This window comes from Camelina sativa, chromosome 7 (genome assembly GCF_030686135.1).
Source record: "Camelina sativa cultivar CO46 ecotype springtype chromosome 7, ASM3068613v1".
Classification (NCBI taxonomy): Eukaryota; Viridiplantae; Streptophyta; class Magnoliopsida; order Brassicales; family Brassicaceae; genus Camelina; species Camelina sativa.
The window spans coordinates 16,488,091-16,498,009 of NC_141886.1; the positions used below are offsets into that span (position 1 = coordinate 16,488,091).

At 43.7% G+C, this 9,919-nt stretch overlaps 1 non-coding gene across 1 annotated transcript; it reads right to left on the reverse strand.

Moving 5' to 3' along the window:
* Positions 1 to 9,381: 9,381 nt before the first annotated feature.
* On the reverse strand, positions 9,382 to 9,488 carry LOC147941309 (small nucleolar RNA R71). Its single transcript, XR_015562942.1, has one exon. It is a non-coding gene; the product is annotated as a small nucleolar RNA R71 (small nucleolar RNA).
* Between the last annotated feature and the right edge of the window lie 431 nt (positions 9,489 to 9,919).

Consider the following 9,919-nt stretch of genomic DNA (forward strand, 5'->3'; position numbering starts at 1 on the left):
ACTCTGAGGACTCGAGAGCAACGTCCTCTTCTAGGAACGATCGCCACCACCAGCTGCTGGATCACTCCCACGGGACGTCGAAGAAGGCTTCTTTGTTGCACGAGCCGTAGCAACCTCAGCAGAGCGAGTCCTCGGGAACAAGCATCTCGCCATCCTCATGCTCCACGATGACAACCTCTGCGCCGGCCCGGTGTTGGGTGCAACAACCTTGGTTGCGACAACTGGTGCATCCTCGGCATCGAACAAATAAGCATAACAAGGCATCGGGCATTCTCCCATTTGCAAACCAGTCCGCGAACATGCAGAATAAGCAGAAGTGTGAGATACGAGAGCACACAAGTCTCGAGACGAAGACAAGCAAAAATTACAAGTCTTGAAGTGTGAAAGAACGGTCGGCCACTACAAAGTCCCACTCACAAGAAAAGCGGAAGCTTTGTTAATAAGATAAGAATCGCACACAGCTGAAGATGGAGGATTACCTGCGAATATAAAACAAATACGGTCAGCAAACAGAATAAAAAAATCAGAAGAACACGAACCCAACCCAGTAACGGCTACCAGGAGTCAATTACCAAGCAGGAGAACAAGTCGTGTCAGGATCTTCAACCAAAATGTCGTTTATTTCTACAAAGAAGAACTGCCTCCGCCAACCGCGAGACCTGGCATACAGCAAGCACAACATAGCCCCGAACTGTCGTGCATGAATTGCGTAACTAGCTCAAAGAGGTCCAAGATAATTGTGATGCCCATCGAGGCACCGATTATCATAAGTCCCACCGCGTTACAGATGGTGGGGATCGACAGCTGCGAGAATGCGATCTTCCGACGCACGCAGTGTAACATCCGTGTTCCGGGATTAGAGTTTGGGATGTGTTGAGTAAACCAATGGAGTGGATTTTAATTGATTTTGGTTTAATTAAATCCTAGTTTAATCTAATTAAACCAAAAATCCCTAATTTTCTCTCATGTCACGCCTCCTCTCTTCTTTTGTGCTTTTGTCGACATTGACATTGAGAGAGAGGGAGAGAAAGTGTGAGAACCCTTGGTTTTATGGTGTAAAGGAGGAAGAGAAGGAGATCAAGCTTTTTCCTTAAAGCAAAGAGAGAAACAGAGCTGTTAGGGTTTGGGAGAACGAGGATCCGATTGATCAAGTTGTTTCGAAACGTTGTAGCTAAGAGATTTTCGTACACTCTCCTTTTTACAAAAGTGAATTTGAGTTAATATTCTAGGAGATATTGGCAGTTTCGTGGGGCGTTTCGTTTCAGTCGCGGATTGAAACCAGCGGGTGTTTCGGGATCGATTGCGGTTTCATCTGCAATCTGATCGTGCGGAAATTTTGTGAGAAGATTCAGGACGGATAGACCTTACTTTTCACCAGAGGGATTAGAAAGTTAACGATTCTTTTTGATTTTGTGGTTTCACTTGTGAGGTTGTTCTTTTCTGATTTTTCTGGCAGTTTGTTTTCAATGTTTGTTTATTGTTCTGATCGGTTGTAGGAGCAAGTTTGGTTGTTCTTGGATATTGGAGAGCCTCTCATTTGGTTGTTGTTATTTTCGTGAATCACTTGTTAAGGTGAGTGCGTGACCATGAGTTTATCTCAGCGATTGGGTTGTATGACTTATCTGGTAGTTTGTGTTATTGGTTGTTCTGTTTAATGGTTGGTTTGTTATATTCTATTTGTAGTTGTACTCTCGATTTGCTTATGTGTATAGCTCGTAGATGGGAGGATCGCCTCACTGGGTATTTCTGGTAATAGTCATGCATCTCATTGTGTTTGTGGTGAAGGTAGAGTCAAAGTGTGATCGTGGGATCATTGTTTAGGATTGTTGGTTCTTTGGTTTATTGGTTATTTATTGGTTTTATTATTTCCGCTGTTTGGTGTGATTGTGGTTAGGTGGCTAGTGGATATGGGACCACTACCTTAGTTTTTTATTATTATATTATATTTTTATATTTATTATTTATTATTATATTATTATTTATTTTTAAAAAAACGGGTCGGGTCGTTTCATTTTGGTATCAGAGCCCTTACGGTTCTAGGTTTGGGTTCACTAGGCTTTGTGCTGTAGACGTTTGGGATTTGCATGCTTAATTGATTAAGTGAGTTAGTTAATTTTGTGTGGCATGGAGTCCCAGAACATTCTCTTCGAGCCTACTGTGTGATGCCACGGTGAGTTTTGGTTTTTGTGTTTTTGTATTATGTTAAGATTGCTTGTTAGCCTCTGTTCTTGGAAGTGCAGTGGCTAAAGGTGTTTGAGTTGTTGGTCAGGACGGGGACGTGGTCGTAGTCATGGTCGGGCAAGTCCCAAGGCCAGCGAGTGTGTGGTCCAGAGTTTCATGAGGAGGTACGTCAGAGGGTCGCAAGCGTATCAAAAGGGACCAGTGGGGTTAGCCGGTGAGCGTGTCGGGGTTACTGGGAGCCCAGGTGGATCCCAGGGTCAAGATGATCGCTTGGCGGATCTGTTGGCATACTGTTGGAGCGGTTACCGAGAGGGGTACTAGTGCAGGCTCCAACTGTGCCACATGTGGTGGGGTGCAGCCGAGGGCTGCAGATGTGGAGGACTTTCCATCTTATGTTAGGAGGATGGAAAAGTGGTAGATGACCGGTGCGAGATTCTTCGCGAGAGGTATCGAGCCTAGAGAGGCGGATAGATGGACATATGTAGTTAGAGCAGATATTTCTCTGTTTGGTGGGTAATCCAGTTGGATATTAAGATTTGTGTGGGTAGGCGCAACATTGTAATGTTATACTCGTACCACGTGAAGTACCTTTGGTCGAAAGATGTTTATAGTATTTAAGGATTGTTGCTCCTGAAGGGATGGTGGTTTTCCCATAATACTGATAGCTCGAGGGGCTGTGGGCTCCGAGAGTGGCAGAGGGGATGATGTTCTCTTGAGGGGATAAATAGTTCCTCTGATACCGAGATTTTGAGGATTATGGTCCAAGAGTGAGACGGTATAACTAGAAGATGGTGGTCTGAGAGTGAGATTGGTATGGCTCGAAGGTTGTGACCTAAGGGTGGAAGAGTTGGAAGCAAGCAATGCCTAGGACGTGAGTATAAAAATAACAACTGAATGTAGACCTCGAGAGAGTGTTGGTGGTTAAATCTCGGGTTTTGGATGTGTTGTCCAGTAGGTCAGGGATTTATGACTGGAGCGGTCATGAATGTGTGGGTGTTGAACCATGATTGTGCGGCCGGTGGTGCTGGAGTCCCGGGAAGGGGAGTTGCAGCAGGTATGAGCCGAGAAAGGCATGTTTGCCAGATACATAAGTTCACGAGAAGCCTTCATGGCAGGATAAATTAATCGTTGCGACGATGTTGGATGAAGTTCATTGGAGATGGACAGGGTTACTAGATTGAAGGTTTTGGTAAGCTTTATTGGAGGGAATAAGTCAAGTGGTTTGAGTTAGCGACCTGCAAAGCATTTGATACGGTGAATCAGAATATGTGAACGTATGGTACTTGTTTGTTTTATTACGCTCGTATTGATGATTTGCTGTGGAGAATTGCTAAGCGGAAAGTTAATTTTGGATTAAGCCATCTTGAGGAAGTTTCCCTTAGAGGCAAGTTACTAGAGGTTCTTGGACTGGCAAGATTGGTTGATTTTCAGATGGTGGTGAGTTGCTGTCAGCTACTTGATTATTAGTCTAGTTGAGCTGAGGAAGTAAATAGAGGATTCTTTCGTCTTATCACTTCACCGTGGGGGGCGTCGGTGGTGTTCATCAAGTAGAAGGACGAGGTTTTGGTTTATGAGTTTGTGGTGTTGCCGTTTGGATTGACTAACACGCCAGCAACGTTTATGAGATTAATGAACAGCGTGTTTCAGGATTTTTTGGACGTGTCTGTCATCATTGTCATTGACGTCATCCTGGTTTCCTTTTAAGAGTCATGAGGAGCATGCAGTGTATTTGAGAGCAGTTCTGGAGAATCTGCAGGAGCGGAAGTTGTTTGCTAAGTTGAGCAAGTGTAGTTTCTGGCAGCGTGAGATGGGTTTTCTGGGTCATATTGTGTCTACAGATGGGAATTATGTAGATCCAAAGAAGTTTTAGGTTATCAGAGATTGGCCTAGACCGCAAAATGCCATAGAGAATAGGAGTTTCCTTGGGTTGGCAGGTTACTACAGGAGGTTTGTGTAGGGGTTTGCGAGCGGAGCACGTCTGATGACTAGGTTGACAGGGAAGGATGTTCCTTTTATTTGGTCACAGGAGTGCGAGGAGGGCTTTGCAAGCCTGAAGGAGATGTTGACTTCTACTCCAGTTTTGGGCGTTGCCTGAGCAGGGAGAACCCTATGTGGTTTATACTGATGCGTCCAGAGTTGGTTTGGGGTGTGTGTTGATGCAGCATGGGGGAAACTATCCTATTCATGATTTGGAGATGGCTGCTGTAGTTTTTGCCCTAAAGATTTAGAGATCTTACCTTTATGGTGCAAAGGTACAGGTGTTTACAGATCATAAGAGCCTGAAGTATATATTCACTCAGTCTGAGCTGAACTTGAGACAAAGGTGGTGGATGGAGCTGGTGGCAGCTTATGATTTGGAGATAGCTTATCACCCTGATTGTAACGCCCCCAAACAGCCGTACGGCCGGACAGGACCGCGGACGGCACCAGAATGCTACGTGTTTGGGAATCGCACCCTGGTGGTCCGTTCGAGGGACGGAAGCTGCAGCTTCCCGACCAGCCCTCTTGGCTGCGACTCCGCCCGCGACCGAGGTTTGCTTAGGCTTTGCAACCCTCGCGGCCCTGGTGCGTTGTGTTGACCCGGACAAGGCCGAGTATCAAATGCAACTTGCCATCTTTCCTTCAAAACCGAATATATTACTTTAATAATGTACTACATTGAAAATAAGTTATTAAGCAATATACATAATAGTCGGATACTTCATAAAATACATCTTGAAAAATATAGGGTTTTACAAAAACACAAGAAAACAATCCTATCTGGTACCCTAACGTTTGCTCCTGCTCTAGACTCTTCCTAGACTTCCTACAAGACAAAAATTTATCATGAGTAATCTAAGATTACTCAGTGAGCCTGGGTACCCCCTTCCTAAACATGTATTTTATTTTTCCCTGCCCCAACTACCCCAACAAGCAAGGAAACAAGCATGAGGGTTAGTTCAATCACGACTCGACTCAATTAACCTAGACTCTTTACTCCTACACGACACAAAGACACCTAGAATATGACAAGGGTAACTTGAATACTCTAGACTCTTTACTCCTACGCAACGCTAGACGACTAGAATAATCAAGGATTACTTGGCTATCCTAGACTCTATCACCTATGGGCCCTCGATAATCTGTTCCATTCCAACCACTGCCCATGCGGAGACCACAAAGGAAACCCACATGAGCCAACAACAAGCTACAACGTCTTGTAGCGGTCACCCTAGTAGCGTGCTAGCCGTGACTTTGTCCCGCGCGAGTGGACATTGAGAACTCTCGCGAGACAACCAACTATACTTGGAAACAGAAGATCGACTACTCTATCCTAGCTACGACTCTAGAAGAAGAACTAATATAATTCAAGGGACTAGCTAAGACAAGTACTACAAATTCAAAGGGTTAGTGAAAATAACTCTAAGAATCTAGTACTATATTACAAGCAATTCAAATATTGCATGCAACCTCCCTATCTGATTTTTTAGCAAGAAAAATATTGCAAATAAAAATCTACCAATTTAATCATGCATGCAACCGATTTAACCAAATTTTAAGCAAGAATTTATTGCAATTAAAAATCTATCAGTTCTATCAAACATGCAAGTCCGTGGTCCAATTTTAAGCAAGTCCAAATTGCTAAAATAATGCATCAAGTTCATCATGAAAATATGCGGTTCAATTCTCCAATTCTCAACATGGATGGTGATTCCTAGCAAAACTACCACATAGCTCACCACAGGACTCACCATGAAAATATGCGGTTCAATTCTCCAATTCTAAATGCAGCAAGCAATGGGTACATACACGGTCAATAGGATCCATACAGCACCCCACACAAAACTACCACATAACTCACCACAGGACTCACAGCGATTCAGCAGATTGATGATCGGACTTCACAGCACCACGGATCAGACAACGTCCTTCTCAAGTCAAACAGCAACCGACTGCGTCCGAGCAGCGTCTCCGAACAGGTTCTCGCTTCGTCTCGCTCCGTCCCGCACAGCGTCTCGCCTCCTCCGAATAGCGTCTCTCTTTGTCTTTGAGAGAGAGCAACACTTAGAGAAATTTTCTGTGATTTTTCTCTCTTGAGCACGATGTCGTGAATGAGAGCTTAAGCCTCTTTATATAGAGCATTTGGGCGGCATTTCTCGCCAATGCATGGCGAGCACATGGCTAGCTTCTCTTCCACTACTTTGGCGAAACTTGGTGCGCAAGTCTCTCCTCCATATAATCTTCATCATTCCTTTGCATGAAATTGCGTAGGTTGATTCCTAAGAGAGAATCTTCTCTTGTATCCCACTTTTTGGTGCATGAATGCTTATTGACCAATTTCATGAGAAACAATGATTATGTTCCTCCCTTGTCTTCAACAACGCGATGATTACTCCTCCAAGCTTGCATGAAAATTCATTAGTTAATTTTATGAGAAAAAATCTCTTGAGTCGCTAGACAATGGCTCCTTAATTTCCGGACCGCTGTTTTGTTGGCACAGCGTTTCTACGAAAAAATCGTGTTTACCGCACGCTTCGTCCGTTATGTCTGCACGTTCTTGGTCTTGTCCATACGTTCTCCGTCCGTACCGCATCGCTATCGTCAGTACCGCAACTTCCCGATAGTACCGCAGTTTTCCGTCAGTACCGCATGTGTTCATCTACCCGGTCCTAACTGTCTTTGCCCGATTAGGTCCGACATGTGTGTATCGTCTCTGTCCGCATACGTCCGATGTGACCGTACTGCCTCTAACCCTGTCTGTACCGCCTCCGAACATGTACGTCCGTACGTCCTGTCCCCGTCCGTTCGTACCGTCTTTGTCCGCGTACGTCCGTCCTGACCGTACCTTGGCATGTTTGAGGTTTTTGACTTGGCCATTCTTCTTCTTCGACTTCTTTTCAGACTTAGCCTCTCGACCACCGACCATTGGCTATCTTCGGACTTGTTGATTTTTCCTTCGGACTTCCTTTGGTCGTTCTTCTTATTTTTCTCTTCTCCTCCTTTCCAAGTCCTTTCCGGGGCTTTTTCTCCAAAATTTTTAGTTGGATTTTTACTCTAGGTGAGGGTCATTACACTGAGAAGGCTTACTCGGTTGCAGATGCTCTGAGTCGGAAGAGGGTACCTGATAACTCTCTAATTTACATGTTTTAAGCATCTTTGTTTGTCCATATTTTGCATTGTTTATATCCTAACCTCAACATTTTTAGGTCATTTACTGTAGGAATTCACATTTAGGCCATTTAGGGTGTTGCATTCTTGCATTTACATATTTTGGATGAAAACAGGTACTTTAGAGCCTAAAATGGGGAGAAACAAGGTCAAATCCGAGCATGTACCCGAATGAGCTATTGAGCAGGATTAACAGTCTGAACACCAACCCGATCGAAGAGGATCTAAGAGCAGGAAGAACAATCCGAAGACCTATCCGAAGGGCAATCCGAGCTCATCCTCGAGCAGACCCTCGGGCAGGACTGAGAAGCTCGGTTTAATGGGTTTCCATATATAATCCCCCCTCAGAACAGAGAGCGAGATATGAGTAGTGAAGCGAGAGCTTCTGGGAGAGAAACTGAGCGACTTAAACACTTTGTCTACTTCGTTAGGATTAAATTTCATTTCTTTTTGTATTTTCGATTCTATACTCTTCTACTCTACTTCTATTTTTAATATAATGCAATTTTCGTTTATCTATGTTTCTATGTTTTCTGCAATGAGATATGAGTAGTGAAGTAAGGTTTCTACGGATGGGATAGACAATTTTGTGTTCTTGATCGGTTAGGATGTCTTAGCTTGATTGGTTATGTTTTATAAATTCCCTTCTAGATTGGTGTTCTTAATGCTATCAACAAACCGAGAGGGTGAGATTAGATCTATGGTGTTTTACCATCGAGAGGTGTAGATTAAATGCTTGAATCAATCAATGCTAGAGATTTACTCACTTAGCCTAAGAGATTAGATGAGTAAGGGGTTTATTGACAATAATGAATCGATTTGTATTGCCTGCTTGGTCATGTTTCTCCAACGAGAGTTGGGTAGGGAAGTGATCAAGGTTGATTGTTTCTATCAAGAGAGTGTTTTAACAAGATTTTAGAGATTCATTGTCTAGGGAATATTTGCTTGAGGCATGTAGGACATCCATACTGGTCAGGATCTCTTAGGACTCTATTACCCCATCCTTAGGAGCTTTCGCATCTCGAATGTTTACATTTTCATTCATCACTCGATCCCTTACCCGAACTGGTACTCGATCACTAGCTTCGTGTAACCCCTCGAGCTGTTAATATTGTTCTTACTTAATCGATCACCCCACCCGATCATGTACTCGAACGCTTGAATCGAGTGCTTAGATCATGTGGTTCTCATTTATTTGCTTTATTTTATTTCTTTTAGGATTGTTAGATCAAAACCATTTCTTGCCTAGCTTGACTTGCTTGCTTCTGATTGCATCCTATCTGCTAGCATAACAACCATTTGGATTGATAACCCTTTGTACTATAACTGCATAGGGAATTGGTACCCTAGGTGAAAACCATATTATCAATTTGGCGTTGTTGCCATTTGGTTGAATTTAATTTGCTACGTTTAGGATTTCAGGACTTGCTAGATCAAGTTCTATTATACACTTTGGTTTGGTACTGACTTGTTTACTTTCGTGTTTGCCTGTTTTGCATTTCAGGTACAACTCGAACGCCCACCCGACCCGTCACTCGATCACCTGGATCGAGTTGACCTTCGTGTCCTTTCATCGACAACATCGACAGGCGAAAGTTACTCCGACAACAACGAGTTCAGCAACACCAACCAACAATAATTGAGGAGCCAATGAACAATCAGAATGGTCCACCAGCTCCTCAAGAGAACACCAAAATAGGAGCAGGAGATTCTCCATCTACTCACATTCAAAGACATGGCATTGTGCCACCTGCTGTTCAAAACAACAACTTTGAGATCAAAAGTAGTCTTATCCAGATGATACAGAGCAATAAGTTTCATGGATTGCCAATGGAGGACCCATTGGACCATCTGGATGAGTTTGATAGGCTCTGTAGCCTAACCAAGATCAATGGAGTGAGTGAAGATGGATTCAAACTCCGGCTTTTCCCATTCTCTTTGGGAGACAAAGCACACGTCTGGGAAAAGTCACTCCCCAAGGAGTCCATCACCACATGGGACGCATGCAAGAAGGCGTTTCTAGCCAAATTCTTCTCCAACTCCAGAACTGTAAGGCTACAAAATGACATTTCCAGCTTTGTTCAGAAGAGCAATGAAACGTTCAGTGAAGCTTGGGAACGTTTCAAGGGCTACACTACCAGATGCCCTCATCATGGTTTCAGCAATGCTTCATTGCTAAGTACACCATACCGAGGTGTGGTCCCTAAAATACGGATGTTGCTAGACACCACAAGCAATGGTAACTTCCTCAACAAGGATGTTGATGAAGGTTGGGATCTAGTGGAGAACTTAGCTCAATCTGATGGGCATTACAATGAGGACTACGATCGCACTATGCGATCTACTGGAGAGGAATATGCCAAATACAAGAGGGACATGAAAGCCCTCAATGACAAGCTCGATAAGCTCCTCAACCAGCAGCAGCATGTTCATGCAATCTCAGAGGAAGAACAGTTTTTACAACAAGATGGGGAGAATATTCAGCTAGAGGATATGAACTACATCAACAACCAAGGAGGTTACAACAAAGGGTACAACAACTACAAGCTGAATCCGAATCTATCATACCGTAACCCGAATGTTGCCAATC